Source organism: Stigmatopora argus, chromosome 10, assembly GCF_051989625.1.
Source record: "Stigmatopora argus isolate UIUO_Sarg chromosome 10, RoL_Sarg_1.0, whole genome shotgun sequence".
Taxonomy (NCBI): Eukaryota; Metazoa; Chordata; class Actinopteri; order Syngnathiformes; family Syngnathidae; genus Stigmatopora; species Stigmatopora argus.
The window spans coordinates 12454786-12471476 of NC_135396.1; the positions used below are offsets into that span (position 1 = coordinate 12454786).

The 16691-nt window shown below is 37.7% G+C and overlaps 1 long non-coding RNA gene across 1 annotated transcript in view; it reads left to right on the forward strand.

The window, feature by feature from the left end:
• The window catches only part of LOC144084019 (uncharacterized), a 60395-nt gene extending 43746 nt beyond the window's left edge, over nt 1–16649 (forward strand). Inside the window, exon 3 of the long non-coding RNA XR_013303699.1 lies at nt 14627–16649. This is a non-coding gene — a long non-coding RNA (uncharacterized LOC144084019). The remainder of the gene's footprint in view (nt 1–14626) is intronic.
• Nucleotides 16650–16691: the final 42 nt, after the last annotated feature.

Below are 16691 nucleotides of genomic sequence, written 5' to 3' on the forward strand. Positions count from 1 at the left end.
ATTAATAATTTCTCCGCTTCAACTTCAATGTGCCTGCATGACCTTTTTTCTTGCTACTACTTGCTGCATTGATGATAATATTTCAGTTTTGTGAATGAATTCATATTCTAAAGCATTTTACAAGAGATTTTAGATAATAGTTTTTGTTTTCAATATTTTGAATGTGATTGAATGTGTGCCAATGTGATCGTACTTGAAAGTGGATTACGGGAGCGATTTCTGTCATGTTAATTAACAAATATGGATTTTAACTTCAACCCCCACTGTGCTGCTAATCTGCTCCTTTAGCAATTCTCTTACGTAATGCTTTTGTAAGCCTCGTCTCTCCTTTTCCCACCAACCTTCTGCTTCCAAATTCTATTTGTTCAACTCGGAAAAAGACAAAAAAAAAACACCTGAGCGACTTAGGGTGTTGCAGATAAGCTTGGAGTGGTTTCATGCTTGCTTTTCTATTGTTCTGTTCCTTCACACTCGCTGTCTGTACACTCTGTCCCCATGGCAGAGTGAAGCATACCCGAGTGAGGGAGTAGTGGGCTAATACCCGCCACAATAAGCTGCTTTATCAACCTGACGTTATCCTTGATTGAAATTTTTTGCAACAGGGAAACAAGTGTCTCATCTACTCCTGATTGGATGGAAATAATTCTGAATGTACCTGGAAAGCTGACTTTATGACCTGATCCTGCATTTCAGACAGATTAGGTTTTTTAGGGGTTGGCAAACTTCCATTTTGGTAGTAGCCGCACGCAGTCTGCCACATTTCTGAAACGATCATTCATATTGAAAAGATTTCCTTCAATCTGATTGTTTGTGCAAAATTTGACACATTTTTCCACCCAGACACGTGTGTGATACCATGTTGTAAAACATTTAGTATACTCAAATTTTTGCTCTAAAATTATTATATTTTTTCATTTGTTTTATCACATATTTTTGGGGATACAGTTGTACCTCGAGATACGAGCTTCATTCGTTCCGGGACTGAGCTCCTATGTCGATTTACTCGTAACTCAAATGAATGTTTCCCATAGAAATGAACTAAAAACAAATTAATTCATTCCAACCCTCTGAAAAAAACGCCAAAAACTGGATATTGGTTTGGAAAAACATTTTTATTTGTTCTAATTCGCCATCAATTAACAAAGTAACAAATAACTAGTGGTTTAATAGTACTAAAATGTGTTTATCAGTAGTCAAATTAGACGGATTTCGCGGAGGGGAGATAGGTGGGGACTTTTTGCATGGCAATGCGCTCGTAATATAACATAAACAAATTTAAATGAACTTGGATTACGATGCAGACACTCAAAAATAAGTTTAATCTAACCTTACACTGAACTTAATTCTAATTTTGTTTTAAATGTTTATACCTTTCTTCTCCCAAGTTGGCTCTATTTGCCCCGCCTCTACCCTGACTTTCAGATGCAACCTATCGAGGGTTGTTTGCTTTTGTTGTCCCTTCAAAATATTCCGAAAATGATGCACACAAATGTCCTCACAATAGGATAACGCACGACCACTTGCCAACGAGAAGTAGTATATGTGCCATTCGCACTGACTAACGGGAAAAAAAAACACTGAAAAAAATGCAACGCTCCACCCAGTGCTCGTAGAGACGTTACACGAGGGAGTTGCGACCAAAGAGACATTACACAAGTTAGTTGCGGGGAGAGAGACAGTGCCCATGATGTTCTTATGAGCAGCCTCTCGCGTTCGCTGTATGCTCGTATATCAAAATGTGTCTCGTATCTCAAGATAAATATTTGCCCGAAATTTTACATGTACAGTGGTACCTCGAGATACAAGCTTTATTCGTTCCGGGACTGAGCTCGTATGTCGATATTATCGTAACTCGAACGAACGTTTCCCATTGAAATGAACTAAAAACAAATTAATTTGTTCCAACCCTCTGAAAAAACACCAAAAACAGGATATTGGATTGGAAAAAATGTTTTATTTCTTCTAATTTGACATCTATTAACAAAGTAACACATAACTAGTGGTTTAATATTACTAAAATGTGTTTAATAGTACTAAAATTATACAGATTTCGAAGGGGAGAAAGAGAGAGAGACGGACAGAGAGAGGGGGCAGAGGGGGGTGCTTTTTGCTGATCACATACGGTGTAGGATCAAAAAAAGGAATATGTAGGGTATTTGAAAAATTCCAGATTTGTTATATTTATAGGGACTTATAGGGATGCCCAACAAATGACTGCAAACGCATTTGAATGTAGCACAGAACGTGTTATCGTGTCATGTGAACGCGTTACATAATGGTTTAATGCCATTATTATGGATAAAAATGGCATAATCTTTATGCTTTCAATGCCTGCCAACTGCTTCCTCTTACAGTACATGATTGATGTGTTTTAGTAAAGCACACGCGTGCGTAAACTGCAGGTGTAAGCGTGGAGTCTATGGACCATTATGGAACCAATTGCTGCTGTTAATACCCTTCTTTTTTGAGAAGCAAATGATTCTGTAAGACACTTACACTTGAAGAATTAATCAGAGTAACACTGTTGAATGCAATGACCGCTGGATGGGAATTGGTGTGCACTGTATTGTTTTGTGTCTAGTTTGCAATCATTGTACTGCATTTTTTTCCCACACCCTTTTACGCTCAGAGCATTGGCTCGATTGCAGAGAGGAAGTCGCCATGTATGAAGGCAAAAATCAGCGTCCTTTTACTTTTGATCACATGGCTGTAAATGTTGGCTCACCAGCTTTGCGTATGGGAATGAAGTAGTTCTTCCCATTCACTCATTCTATTCACATTCGGAGGTGCAGCAAGATGGTGGTTCATTTTCATGCCAATGTGAGCAAAGTAGGAAGCCTTAAGCCTTAACATCTTAGCATTCCATTTAGAAATAATAGATGAACTCATTTTCAATTTTTCATCTGCCAAATTTGGCCACAAGTGTAATTATCGTCGGCCTGCATGATCAAATCAAATGTCAAATTAGAGTTAAAATTCTACGACTACACTTTTTTCCCACATTAATTTAATGATAGTATCTTGCAAAAAGTATTCAAAAATAAAACTATCAAGTCACATTGACATTTCGTAAGTGTTGAAAATTTACGAAAAAAATGTTTAGAGTGTTGTGTAGAGTTAAAATTCCACCACTACACTTTTTTCCACATTAATTTAATGATATTATCTTGCAAAATTATTCAAAATAAAACTATCAAGTCACATTGACATTTCGTAAGTGTTGAAATTGTACGAAAAAAATTTGTGTAGTCGGCCTGCACGATCAAATCATCAAATCATGATCATCAAATCTTCAAATTACAGTTAAAATTCCACTGCTAAAGATTTTTCTCCACATTAATTTACCGATAGTATCTTGCAAAAAGAACTCAAAATAAAACTATCAAGAGTTACATTGACATTTCGTAAATGTTGAAATTGTACGAAAAGAAACTTGTGTAACGTTGTAGTTTACCTATTTTAAAAAACGATGATGTAATTGCAGGACAGGATCCAGCAGGGGGCATATGATTCAATGTGAAAAGAGTACATAGATGAGTACACACGTTGTGTTTATAATGTGACGTGTTGGAATACAAAATTGAAAGTGGGTCAGAGGAGGAAGAAAGCCCCGAAGAACATGATATTTTAATGAGGCAGTTCAAACCGGAGGCTGAGGCACCATAACACGGCCCCCGTGACTGAGAGCCCAGCACGGAAGCATCTTGGGCTTCATCAACATCTGATCTACTCAATGGTAATATATCTTACATTTACGACCCTCAAATCCCTAAGCACACATATAAATGCAATAAACACTAATAAGTTATCATCTGATTTAAAAATGCAATGACCAAAATCGAATTTTAAGGGTACTTCAAAGAAAGAAAATACGCTTCCCATGACATATTTGGTTAGATTAGATTAGAATTTTATCTCATCCTGTATTCGGAAGATTTCTTGGTTGCAGTAGCAAGACAGACACAAGACACAGAAGACATTGTAGACCTAGGTAAGAAACTGGAGCCACACACAGGAAGTCTAGCGGGTGTCATAACGGGGGAATCATTGAAAGACGAGCATATGGATGTCTCAATAACTAAAGGAAAAACAAGTATAAGCGCTACTTTTGCACTGTTGATTTAGAATGTTCTTTATATCATGGAAAATATACCAACAATCCAGCGTACGCCCAAAGATTTGATGTCACATCCATTCCTAATATAGCGCATAACATTTTAACAGGGGCTTAATCTTGCAAAATGTAGTATAAAACTAGGCACAAACATTATAAGGAGATATTTGTCAAAATATACAATATTGCTTCGGGAACCAAGCCAGGATCGAAGGCCCGAATTAAATTGAATCGTGGCAGATAGCCCAAAGAATCAATATCATATCTTCAAGAATTTGATGATTTACACCCCTAATGCAAAGATTTGTGGAATTTATTCAAAAGTTGTTAATAACACTGTACTTTCGCGCAATCCAACTATTCATTCATTTGAATTTGACTTTAAAAAACTGTTGAAGCGAAGATACTTTTTCAATTTGTTACTTTGTACTGCTGCTTTTATTCCACAATGTTATGTGTGACAAATCATGAGAATCATAAACTATTAAACATCAGAAATGCATTGACTGTAAATCACAAAGAATACCAATGGGGAATAAATGAAACAGAATATGCCTATTAAGGCTGAACACAATGTCATGTTTTCCTGTTTTATATAGAGCTGATATTAATGCGCATTCAGGTCTATTTGATCTAAATACATCAATTATGTTTGAAGATAAGTCTTTAAATCATTTGCATCGGCTGAGAACAATTTTAGGCTAAGTCTCTGGGGTGTAGCAACATTTTTTTTGTGTGTGTGACTCTGCGCAGGCCTAAAACGAGGGTCAGGTGGGTGACGCAGAACTTACTTTGCCGACAAGATGTGTTGGAAATTTGTGAATCTGTTTTTATTAATTGCATTTTGTCTAGGTGATACAAACCATGAACAACGACATAGCTTGGAGGACAGACCAATCATTGGATCAGTTGTGGTTGTCTACAATTCTGCCAACTTCCACTGGAGTGTCCCTTAAAAAATTTCATTTGTTCGTCTCCTATTCTTGCTAGTAGCTCAGATATATATGAGCTGTTTGAGTTATTTATATATTATTCAGTCTATTTTTATATGCTTTGAATTGTCTTAGCGTGCTCACAAGATCCTTTGGAAAAAAAATTCAATGCTCACGACCGACGAGGGTCTTTTTTAAGATCTATAATTGTCACAAGTCCTCTTTTTTTTAAAGAGAGGAGTCAGAAAAGTCACTAAATATAGCATCACAGTCACTTAATTGTCAAAACTGGGACAATAATACACAACCAATGACACCTTGTACTTGAAAGTGTTGAGAAAAAAGTGCAAACTGATGGCTGAGCAGGATGTATCACTATAAGCCCCCTCGTCCAAAAAGATGAAATTGTATGGGAATGCTTTGGGTACTGAAAAGGCAAAAACGGACGTGGGTTGTGGAAACTGGTGTTAAGTGGCAGTTATAGGAGGGCACATGTATTTCCAATATGATTTAACATTTATGAGACCACATCTCATGGTTATGTTTGACAAACTCTAGTGCACATGTGTCAAAGTAGCGGCCCGGGGGCCAAATCTGGCCCGGGAAAGTAAATCATGAGTGCCGATTTTCAGTTTTAGGATCAAATTAAAATGAAGAGTATAGATGTATATTAAATTTCCTGATTTTCCCCCTTTTAAATCAATAATTGTAATTTTTTAATCATTTTTTTCTGTGTTTTTAGTTCAAAAATCATTTTGAAAAATCTAAAAATATATTTTAAAAAAAGCTAAAATAAACATTGTTTTAGATCTATAAAAAACTGAATATTCAGGGATTTTAATCCAGTTCTTTTAATCCATTTATTAAAAAAATATAAATATCATATCTAAAATGGTCCAGACTCAGGTTGGTTCGCGGGCTGCTTTAACGTCAACTTGATTTCACGTGGGCCAAACCATTTTAGATATAATATTTAGATTATTTTTTTATAAATGGATTAAAAGCCCTGAATATTCAGTTTTTTATAGATCTAAAACAATGTTTATTTTAACTTTTTTTCTATATTTTTAGATTTTTCAAAATGATTTTTGAACTAAAAACAGAAAAAAAATTGATAAAAAATTACAATTATTGATTTAAAAGGGGAGGAATCAGGTAATTTAATATACATCTATACTCTTCATTTTAATTTGATCCTAAAACAGAAAGTCGGCACTCATGATTTACTTTCCCGGGCCGCACAAAATGATGCGGCGGGCCAGATTTGGCCCCCTGGGCCGCCACTTTGATACATGTGCACTATACAGTATTTATTTTGAAAAAACTTTTTTTAAAGCTGTCTAAATATGTCTTAATATGAGACCTGCCACACTGAAACGTACGTTTTTTAGATGCTTTGCAAAAGTATTGTACAGCCCTGTCTCAATTTATTCAGCCTTTTATAACACTGAAGACTGCTAATAACATATTCCTCTTATTTTATGGAGTTGCATTTCTGAAGTTTTTGTTATGAAACATCCTGGTGTGCAGTCCATTTTATAACATGTCCCCTTTTCAAATTTATCCTCTACCTAATTTGCTCGAATCCTAATCATTTAAAAAAATGTTTGGATGTGTTTTTGCTTGGATTTTCAACCCATCGTTTTGACCCAAAATCTACAGAATGCTTGAAATAAGCTTGGTGTCATTGTTCATCCTCCTTTGCCTGCTCTGGCTTAAAATCCATGTCGGGATTTGGAACACACAAACATGCACTCGCATACTCTCGAGAGCTCGGCATGCAGGCAAATGTAGGGCAGAAGCCATCTGAGGATGGAGCTCAGTGAAAGAGGTAATAAGACCGGCGACAAGGAAATACACTGGGAATAGAAGGCACTTTTTAGTTTTCCAACTCTGTAGTAAAATTTCATTTTTAGTTTTTTGTGTAGTAACTTGTATGTAGCGTTTGTAGATTTTAAACACTTGAACCATGAGACTACCTTCATCAATGGATGTTATATATTAAGCAAGATACATACACGTTTATGTTTCATTCATTCAATTTCTGAACTGCTTATCCCCACAAGGGTCACAGGGGGTACCGGTGCAAGGCACTAGGAGACGGAAAACCATTCACGTTCACACTCATATTGAGGTGCAATTAGAGTATTCAACCAGGCTACCATGCATGTTTTTGAAATGTGGGAGGACACCGGAGTACCTAGAGAAAACCCACGCAGGCCAGCCAGGGGAAAACATGCAAATTCCCCTTAGGAGGACCGTCCTGAATTTGAACCGAAGACCCCATAACTGTGAGGCCAACGCGCTGACCAGGCCGCACGTTTATGTTCAAAATAAAATATGTATATGTATAATTTCGAAAAATATTCAAAGGTCCTGTAATTCAGAAGTAAAGTTCATTGAACATATTAATAGGCCAAATAAATAATAAGGCTTAAAATTGATATAAAATTAGGCATGTCAGCTGACAGCTCAAACTACATATGCAGCATTCCAATGCCAGCTGTCAATCAACTACTCCTATGTGTTATGTGGTGGAAAATGCATGCTACTTTGTCTAGCTTATTTCCTATGCCAATGCAAGTCTTCCTCCGTGAAGAAGCATCTCTTGCATCCCCTCCTTGACATTGGGCTTTGGACCCTCATGGCAGGGAGAATCATCTCTCTTGGCCACATTTTCGGCACATGACGCTCCCAACTCTATAACAAGTCTTCACAAACCGTTTTGAAATACCCCTGTTATGATCGCCCTGAGACGTCGTGGCGCGGTCAGAGGGAATTGGACCCAGTAGCTGGGAAGCAGGAGGGGACGAGGCGAATTGTGCTCATGACAATAACTTTAATTACTCAAAAAGCCTTACAAAATAACAAGGACTTGTACATCCCAAAACGAAACAAAACCGGAGCATGGAGAACAGTACCTTTGCAGCGATTCAGTCGTGTTTAAATACACACATCCGGAAGTAATCATGAATCACTCGCAGCCTCTCAACATAACGGCAAGGCAGGAGGGACAAACGAGCTGCTCCTGACAAACCCATCTCTTGGTCACTTGGGCGCTAAATAATTAAAAGAAAAATGTACACATTTTGTCAAAGCTCAATGGCCGTATGAATGAGGAAAGTTGAAATAATACAATAAAAGCTGATTGTAGGAAGGCTGGGAGAGAAAACCATGTTTTTACTGATTTCAGTAGATACCCTTTGAAGGCAGCCCAAACAAATAATTTAAAAAAACAACAAATGCCAGCTGAGAAGGTGAATCATATCGCTATGACTCAGAAATTTAACACATTTATTTCCATAATATTTTTTTTATTAAAACACCGTTTGGTCTGATCTGGAGCTTTCTATTGCTTTTAAATGCATCTATTCTACACAATGTAGTGATTTCAAAAAGATAGTTCATTTCATTCATTTCTTTTTTTCTTTTAATTTCTAGTGTTTTATATCCAAACATCTTTGCTAATACATATGCAAAAAAATGCAATTTCTTCTGAAAAATAAAAGTGATTTCCATAAATACAAAACTCATTTATAATGTGTAATCATGCATTCGATTACTTAATAGTTAGGTTTAGCTTTTTAATCATACAATATGGTGTTGTGGAATCATATCAAGCCAAAAGATGAGTTCAATGTCACTTGTTTTTTTTTTCTTCTCGTTGTGTATCCACACAAAGCTCTTCAAGGTCAGTGAAATCGCTGGAAGAACTAAAATTGATGGAGCTTTTTGAGAACATGGGGAAAACCGCCAATTGCTAGCCCCCAAACTGTCCCTAGCGGAATGGAGAGAAATGCTTTGGAGTCATTAATTCAAAAGCGGGCAAAGTATGGCCCATGGTCCACATAACGACAGCTCCCTTCATTAATCCTTCCCACAGACCAATTACATTGTCCTGAAATATTTGTTGCAATTTAGACATTTCCCCTCTGGCATTCAGTTTATGATAATGTGTTAAATAGGGTAGTTGATTGTTATTATTAGATGGGTCAATTGCTTAATATAAAAAACAATATTGGATTGGATTGGATAACTTTATTCATCCTGTATTCGGGTAATTTCGTTGTCACAGTAGCAAGAGGGTGAGGATGCTGAAATAGGAAAGGCATTTTAGACATAAATAGATAGGTAATAAGTAAGTTAATAAATTAATACATGAATAAATATATAAATAAATAAGCGTGTTGCTGATATATATATATATATATGTATATCATACCTGTCAACCTCTGCCGATAACTGCCCTTATAAATGATGATGATTCCCCTTACAAACCCCAAAAAAGCTTACAAACACCGTACGACTCGTACGGTGTTTGTAAGGTTTATCGGCAGAGGTTGACAGGTATGATATATATATATATATATATATATATATATATACATATACACATACACATATATATACATACACATACATATATAAGCAAATATATACATACATACACGTAGATGTACATGCATGCATACGGTTGGTCTTAACACAGCCATTTTTTTGTTAAAGAGCCTGACAGCTGATGGGAAGAAGGATCTGCGGAAGCGCTCCGTCCTGCAATGAGGGTGCCGCAGTCTATTGCTAAAAGAGCTTCGGAGGGACTCCACAGACTCATGCAGGGGGTGGAAGGTGCTGTCCATGATGGACATCATCCTGGTCAGCATCCTCCACTCTCCCACTTCCTCCACAGAGTCCAAAGGACAGGATATACCAAAATTGTTAGTAAATATGTGAGTTGACAAATTCTACATTGAAGAATTTAATTAATTTTATTGTTATTTATATATAGAAATAGTTGGTGTTTTTTAAAATGATAAATGCCTCAAATAATCTAATGCTAATGACTGTGTGGTCCCCTCAGTCTCAGTCTGCAGAAGGGACTTCCTGTGTGTGGCTCCAGTTTCTTACCTAGGTCTACAATGTCTTGTGTGTCTTGTGTTTGTCTTGCTACTGCAACCAAGAAATTTTCAGAATACGGGATGAAATAAAGTTCTAACCTAACCTAAAGATGTCTCGGGTTTAGAGGTTCACTTGCCTGACTTTGGTGCGCGCAGTCGACGGCTCGATTCCCGCTGGTGGCGGTATGATTGTGAGTGTGGATCCTCGTTTGTCTCATTGTGTAGCCTACAGCTGACTAGCGACCAGTCAAGAATATGTGGAATGTAAGATGAATGAATCTAATGCAATCTGCTTTCTTTTCACAGGTTGGACCCACTCAGCAAAAAATATTCCTTGCCGTCCCCACTTGTTCTTCTGTATTCTTTTCACCTTGCCATTGGTTTTCTTTTACGCAATTAAAAATCTTTGTCTATCCAAAACAATATTTACTCCAGATCCTCACTCCAGGGCCTAACTTCGGCAAAAACTCGGCCAAATCCAGGACTTGTACCTCGCCAATAGCTTCAGACTTACATTCACATCTATGGACCATTGAAAGTCTTTAATTATCCTAACAAATATATTTGAGGATTTTAGGTGGAAAACATGCAAACTTCCCACATTTGTTTTTTCAAACCCCTGGATTGACCATTTCAAACCCTGAATAGATCAGATATATTGATGTCGGATCAGGGATTATGTATTTACTGTACACCACAACAACAGATAAATCCAAATTTTTCTGGCGTTGCACTTATGTTTGAAATTAAGTTCAGTTATGTGCCTTGTAAGTCACATTCACCTTCATGCTAGATAAAAGAATGTAAGATCCATTTAATACTAGTCATCAGTATTGCCATGTAAATGGATTTGTAACTCTTTAATGGTCCTTTCAGATCGACCTTAGTTTGGACTTCCTTTTTCTACTGGCTCAAATTTCCACAGCACTTTAACAATAACAACCTCTTGTTACCATAGAGACCAGATCCTGCTACTGCTGTTTTCCCTGTATTCCGCCCCACTTCACCTCCCTCTGCAAGAAAATGACAGTTAGTACATATATCTGAACTCTGCGCCCTGTCTTTATTTCTTGTATCCTCGCAGCTCTTGTCGCCCCCATCTATGATCCGCTTTCCCTCTTTCTCTGACACTGTTTTCCTTTTTTTCCTTTTCTTACACCCTCGGTCGCCTTGCTTCTCAAAGCTTAATCTGTGCTTGCTGAGCTGCTGAGTGCTGCACACGCAGAACATGAGGTCACTATAAGTTTACGGTTGTACCTACATTGCTTGCTGCTGTCAGAACTGAGGAATAAGGCTTGGCTAAAATACAATTATCATATGACAACGGACACATTTTCTTCGTACCCTCCAGTGGCGGGCCGTCAGGGCCTTCAAGGCCTTCTCTGCTGGCCTAAGAAATATCTGAATCATATATTATATTTTGTCCATCAATACTTATTAAATAATTCCAAATTGTCTGTTAGCTTCCTTTCATTGCTTTTCCCCCTGGTTGCACTGCTTCCAGATGTGTGTTTTCATATTGAAGCATTTAACCAATCACATTTCAGCCATTATTTGTTGCCGGGGTCAGAAATCTGCCTCAAAGCCTTCACAATCAGTTCTGCGGGCTCTGCTGCATTAAACAAGCGTCAATAAGACTGTTGCTTTAACCAATCAGATTTCGAGTTGGCAACACCACAATGTATTGTCCCGGGCGTAGGGATACGTCATTGCCTTGTCGCAGGCGGAGGGATACGTCATCGCTTTCACCAACTATGAGGCTAGTCATTAGCCAGAGCTACCAAACTGTATTTTGAGCGGGCTGCACAAGCAAATATATTGTTGTGTTGATTTAAAGCTATTTTCAAGACGGACTATGCCAGAAATACGACAGGACAGGCTGGACTTTCAGCATTAGCTTCGATGGCGATAGAAAAGAAGGAAGAAAGAAAGGAGGATGAATATTGTGTACAGTTAAAAAGCTCCAGTATTTGTATTTAATCATTAAATGTTGCTAGGAAGTGGATTTTACCCCATTTTTGTGCACTGATTTATTGATTATTTTTTACGTGTCGCAGCTGTAGCTGCAGTCGAGGTTTTATAGCCGTAAAATAGTTTTTGGGGGTTGGAGTGATTCGTTGAAGGCGCTACGAGAAAATGCACGGACCGCCACTGGTACCCTCCATACATCCCATCTGTATTGCCCGTGCTATTGTAATATGGATGGCTCCTCTATCCGAAACAACCTGATACCCTCCATGTCGCTAAAGTTTCAGGGGAAACTTTGAACATTTTCTTCAGCAGCACATAATGTATCACCAAAGATGGGATTAAAACTTTTTTTTTCTTCCTTTTCATGCGCTTGGCTGTTGAAAGAGTTGAGCTGGGAGATTTAAGCTTATTAGCTTAAAGAACAGGGGAAGGCAGTTTTCAACTGATGTATGGCAGACTTCAAAGATGGCTTAATCTTTCAGTACACATAACCTATACAGGCTATTTATACTGAAAAGCGATGTTTCTTCCAAAAGACTTCCTCTTGCTACCCGATAACAGCTCGAGGTTTTATTAATGCTGCTATGTCTAGACAGCAGATACTTACTCAGTGAGTGTTCTCTTTTCTATTAATGATATCACATAAAGTGGACGTGAAAAGTCGAGTCCTGTTACCCTCATTCTATAGAATTCATTGGGGGAGGGTTTAAAAATGGAAAAGAAAATCCCATGTAATGTGGTTGACCAAGAATGTGTGAACCTTCTCACAATTGAGAAGTACTTGCTGTGTATTATATAATGACAACATTTTCCATTCTTTCAAACATGAATGTGCTATGGTACGTGTGTTAAAGTGGCGGCCCGCGGGCCAAATTTGGCCCGCCGCATCATTTTGTGTGGCCCGGAAAAATAAATCATGAGTGTCGACTTTCTGTTTTAGGATCAAATTAAAATGAAGAGTATAGATGCATATTAGATTTCCTGATTTTCCCCCTTTAAATCAATCATTGTAATTTTTTTATCCATTTTTTTTCTGTGTTTTTAGTTCAAAAATCATTTTGTAAAATCTAAAAATATAATAAAAAAAGATAAAATAAACATTGTTTTAGATCTATAAAAAACTGAATATTCCGGGTTTTTAATCCAGTTCTTTTCCATTTATAAAAAAATCTAAATATTATATCTAAAATGGTCCGGCCCACGTGAAATCAAGTTGACGTTAAAGCGGCCCGCGAACCAACCCAAGTCTGACACCCCCGTGCTATGGGGTAGGGTGGCCAAAGAAACGCCTTTTCTATTAATTAATTAAATCCAAATGACGCTACATTCAGCCAAATTTCTGGTTTAAACTAATTGTAATTCCTGATATTGATTCTCAGGATCTGTCCAAGCGGAATTGGCCAACCAGACCAGCAATTAGTTTGGCATCGAATTCACAAATGAATGTTTGACATCCTGTTAAGCCAATCCTGTGATTAGAGTCTGGCATTGCCAGAGCAACTTGCAAATCTACGTATCAATGTGGGCAAATGCTTCCAAATATATTTTAAAAAGTAAAGAAGAAAAGAATGGGGCAGGAGACTAATATTATTTCTTCATAAAGACTAACATCCCTTCATATATTCCTCCATTCATTTTCTGTACCGCTTATCCTCACTGCCTACATTTTTGGGATGTAAGGAAACCGGAGTAACCAGAGAAAACCCACGCAAGCCCGGGGAAAACATGCAAACACCACAGTGGAAGGTCCAAACCTTCTATCTCAGAAATGTGAGACCATCGCGTTACCCACTCCCCCAACTGTTTTTCCCTGTGATTACGATTGGACATCGACTGACCTTTAGTATCCAACAAGAAAATTGTGACATGTGAAATTGCAGAATGTAGTTGTCACGTTCAGGGATCCACCAGCAAACAAAAAAGTCAACGTTCTTCTCTAGATGTAAGCGTGTGAAAAAGTGTGTGTGTGGGTACTATACATGTACAGTGGCTTTATTCACAATGCTGTGTGTGGTAAGTGGCCACCTTTGATCGTCCTCTTCGTAGCCCATTTCAAAGGACTCCCTTAGAAGAAAAGTGTGTTGGGGGGAAGGAAAACTTTACAGAGAAAGACGAAAGGAAAGCAAGAGAGGGACGCAGTGAAGTGCGAGGACTGTGCATCTCCCACTGTCTTTCATCATTCTAAGAAGCCTATTATGTCTGTGGAAAGTGGCAGAACAAGCAGACTTTTGCTCACTCCCTCTCCCCATTTCCTTAATATAGGCCGTTGGTTCCCACAGTCTGGACAATACGTTAGCCAAACGGAGCTCTATTGTTTGAGGGGAGGATTTGGTCAACCTGAAACTGCACAGACTTTAGAGGAGCTACTTATGTCCGCGGGAGACATAGGCACCCTATAGTGCCCTGTGGGGTACAGCCATTATGGTATCAACAGGAGCGAATGCTGGATGAGGAACCTCTACATTAGACACTGAAAGGAATTGCTTTAAACTTCACAGATTTGTTACAATGACTGAATGAATGAATAGCTGTATTGATGTAGTCAACCTTATAATATTAAAGCGCTCCTAAAATATCCACTAATAGATGTTTTACATCAATAGCTTGGTATTGATGGGGGAGTTTTTTCAACTTCATGACTAAGGAGACTGCAGTAATCTAAGGTGTATATTTTGATTTTCTATGTGTTTGTTTGTTTGTTGTTGAGTGCATAGGCTCAGCGAGTGGTGGGCTCTCAACAACTTGGCGTTGAACGTCTCCAAAAACCATGGAACTCATCTTGGACTTCAGACGGAACAAGGCCGCTCCGCTCTGCTGATCTTACTTGGACTACTTATTTATTTATTTCGTATTTCTTGATTATGTATTTTTCTGTTTGTTGTTATTTGTGCGCTACGAGGTGAAAGCTTTAAATCTCATTTTATACTTGTATAATGACAATAAAAGCATTGAATTCGATTCAATTCAATTACATGTATTGAGGATCTACAATGTCCTTTTGAGTAATTGTTGCAGTCTTTAAGAAGGTGGACATTTAATGACACGTTTCTGTTTTTGCACTTAAAAGGCAACTTAAAACTTTTTGTGACCCAAGTTCTTCCATGCTTATAATGATAAAACTGAGAAATACAGTACTACACCAGAATACTAGTGAAATGGATACCTGGTAAAGAATCTGTCTGCATTTCAGTCTGGCAAAATTACTCAAAGTATGATAATATGAGGAGTCAATAACTTCTGAATCCCTAAAAAGGTTTCAAAGGTTTTTATTTTTTTATAGTCACTGGACAGTGCACAGAAATTGTTCTCCATTTTAGGTGTACTCCTAACATTCATTCATTCATTTTCTGAACCACTTTTTCCTCACAAGGGTTATGGGGGTGCTGGAGCCTATCCCAGCTAACTTCCGGCCCGAGGGGGGGTATTCAATTGAATTGAATTAAATTGAATTGAATTGAATGCTTTTATTGTCATTATAAAAGCATAATAAGATTTAAAGCTTTCATCACATTGCACAAATAACAAAAGACAGACAAATAAATAATCAATAAATAAAATATATATAGCGATTCGCCAACATACGTCTTTATATTAATCTATAATCCTTATAAAGTATGATTAATGGATGGATGGATGGATAGATGGATTGATATATTAAGATTCTCATGCTACGTCTGTCCAAACCGTGCATTGTAGAGTTTTTTTAAATTATTTTTTTTATGGTGGCCAGAAACGGCTGTGGGATCCTAATAGACGAGTGATATAATTTCTTCACCTTCTCTAAGTATGAACTCAAGTTTTGTATTTGTTAAAGTAAAGTGGAAAGCAGAGTTGATGTATGGATAATTGTTTTTACATGATGTCCCGATAATTGTTTTTACATGATGTCCCTAAACGCACCGCGTGGCTGATTGGTCGTCGAATTTCCAGGTGCAGGAAAACTCTTTTCTTTCCATGCTGACTACTCCTTAAGGTAGATATGTGCATGCTCTCGTGTGGGTTTGTTTTGATTTGTTTGCATTTTGAAATATAGCTTTCTTTTGGCCTCCTGTGCTTTGTAAACAGGGCATGGATGCAGAGTTATGGGTGCGCAATCAAATGATTGTAAACTTGCATTTAAAGTGTTGCTGCTGCTTGGTTGATTTGGGTAATTTGTGTTGGTGGTTAATGTTTCAAATGGGCTTGGGATGACTGTGTCAAATGAATGAATGAATTAATATAAAAACATCCAAAAGGGCCACTCATAGATCTGTCAGATGAATGTCACATAAAAACACGTATAAAAATGATTGATTGCTGCTTTTTGGTAAGTAAACTTCATTTTAACCTTAGCTCTATCCAGAATATTTATGTTTTCTTTCATTTTTTTCCGGATCCCCTTGAAAGAGACTTATATTTCTACATAATCCTCAAAAGGATATTGTGTGCTTCTTTGTTTTGGTATCCTAGTGATGCTTTGGTTTGATTGTATTGAACTGCTGAATTGCTTCTTATATCATAACTGTACATTTTGCTTGATTAATTTGAAGTGCTCAACTTCTTCTGTATCACAGCTCTGGGCTCCTCGGTTCAAATCCAGGTCATGTCCATCTGTGTGGAGTTTGCATGTTCCTCCCGGGCCTGCGCGGGTTTCTTCCGGGTACTCCGGTTTCCCCCAACATTCCAAAAACATACATCGTAGGCTGTTTGGACACTCTAAATTGCCCCTAAGTATGAGTGTGAGTGTGCATGGTTGTCCATCTCCTTGTACCCCTGCCTCTAGCCCGGAGACAGCTGGGA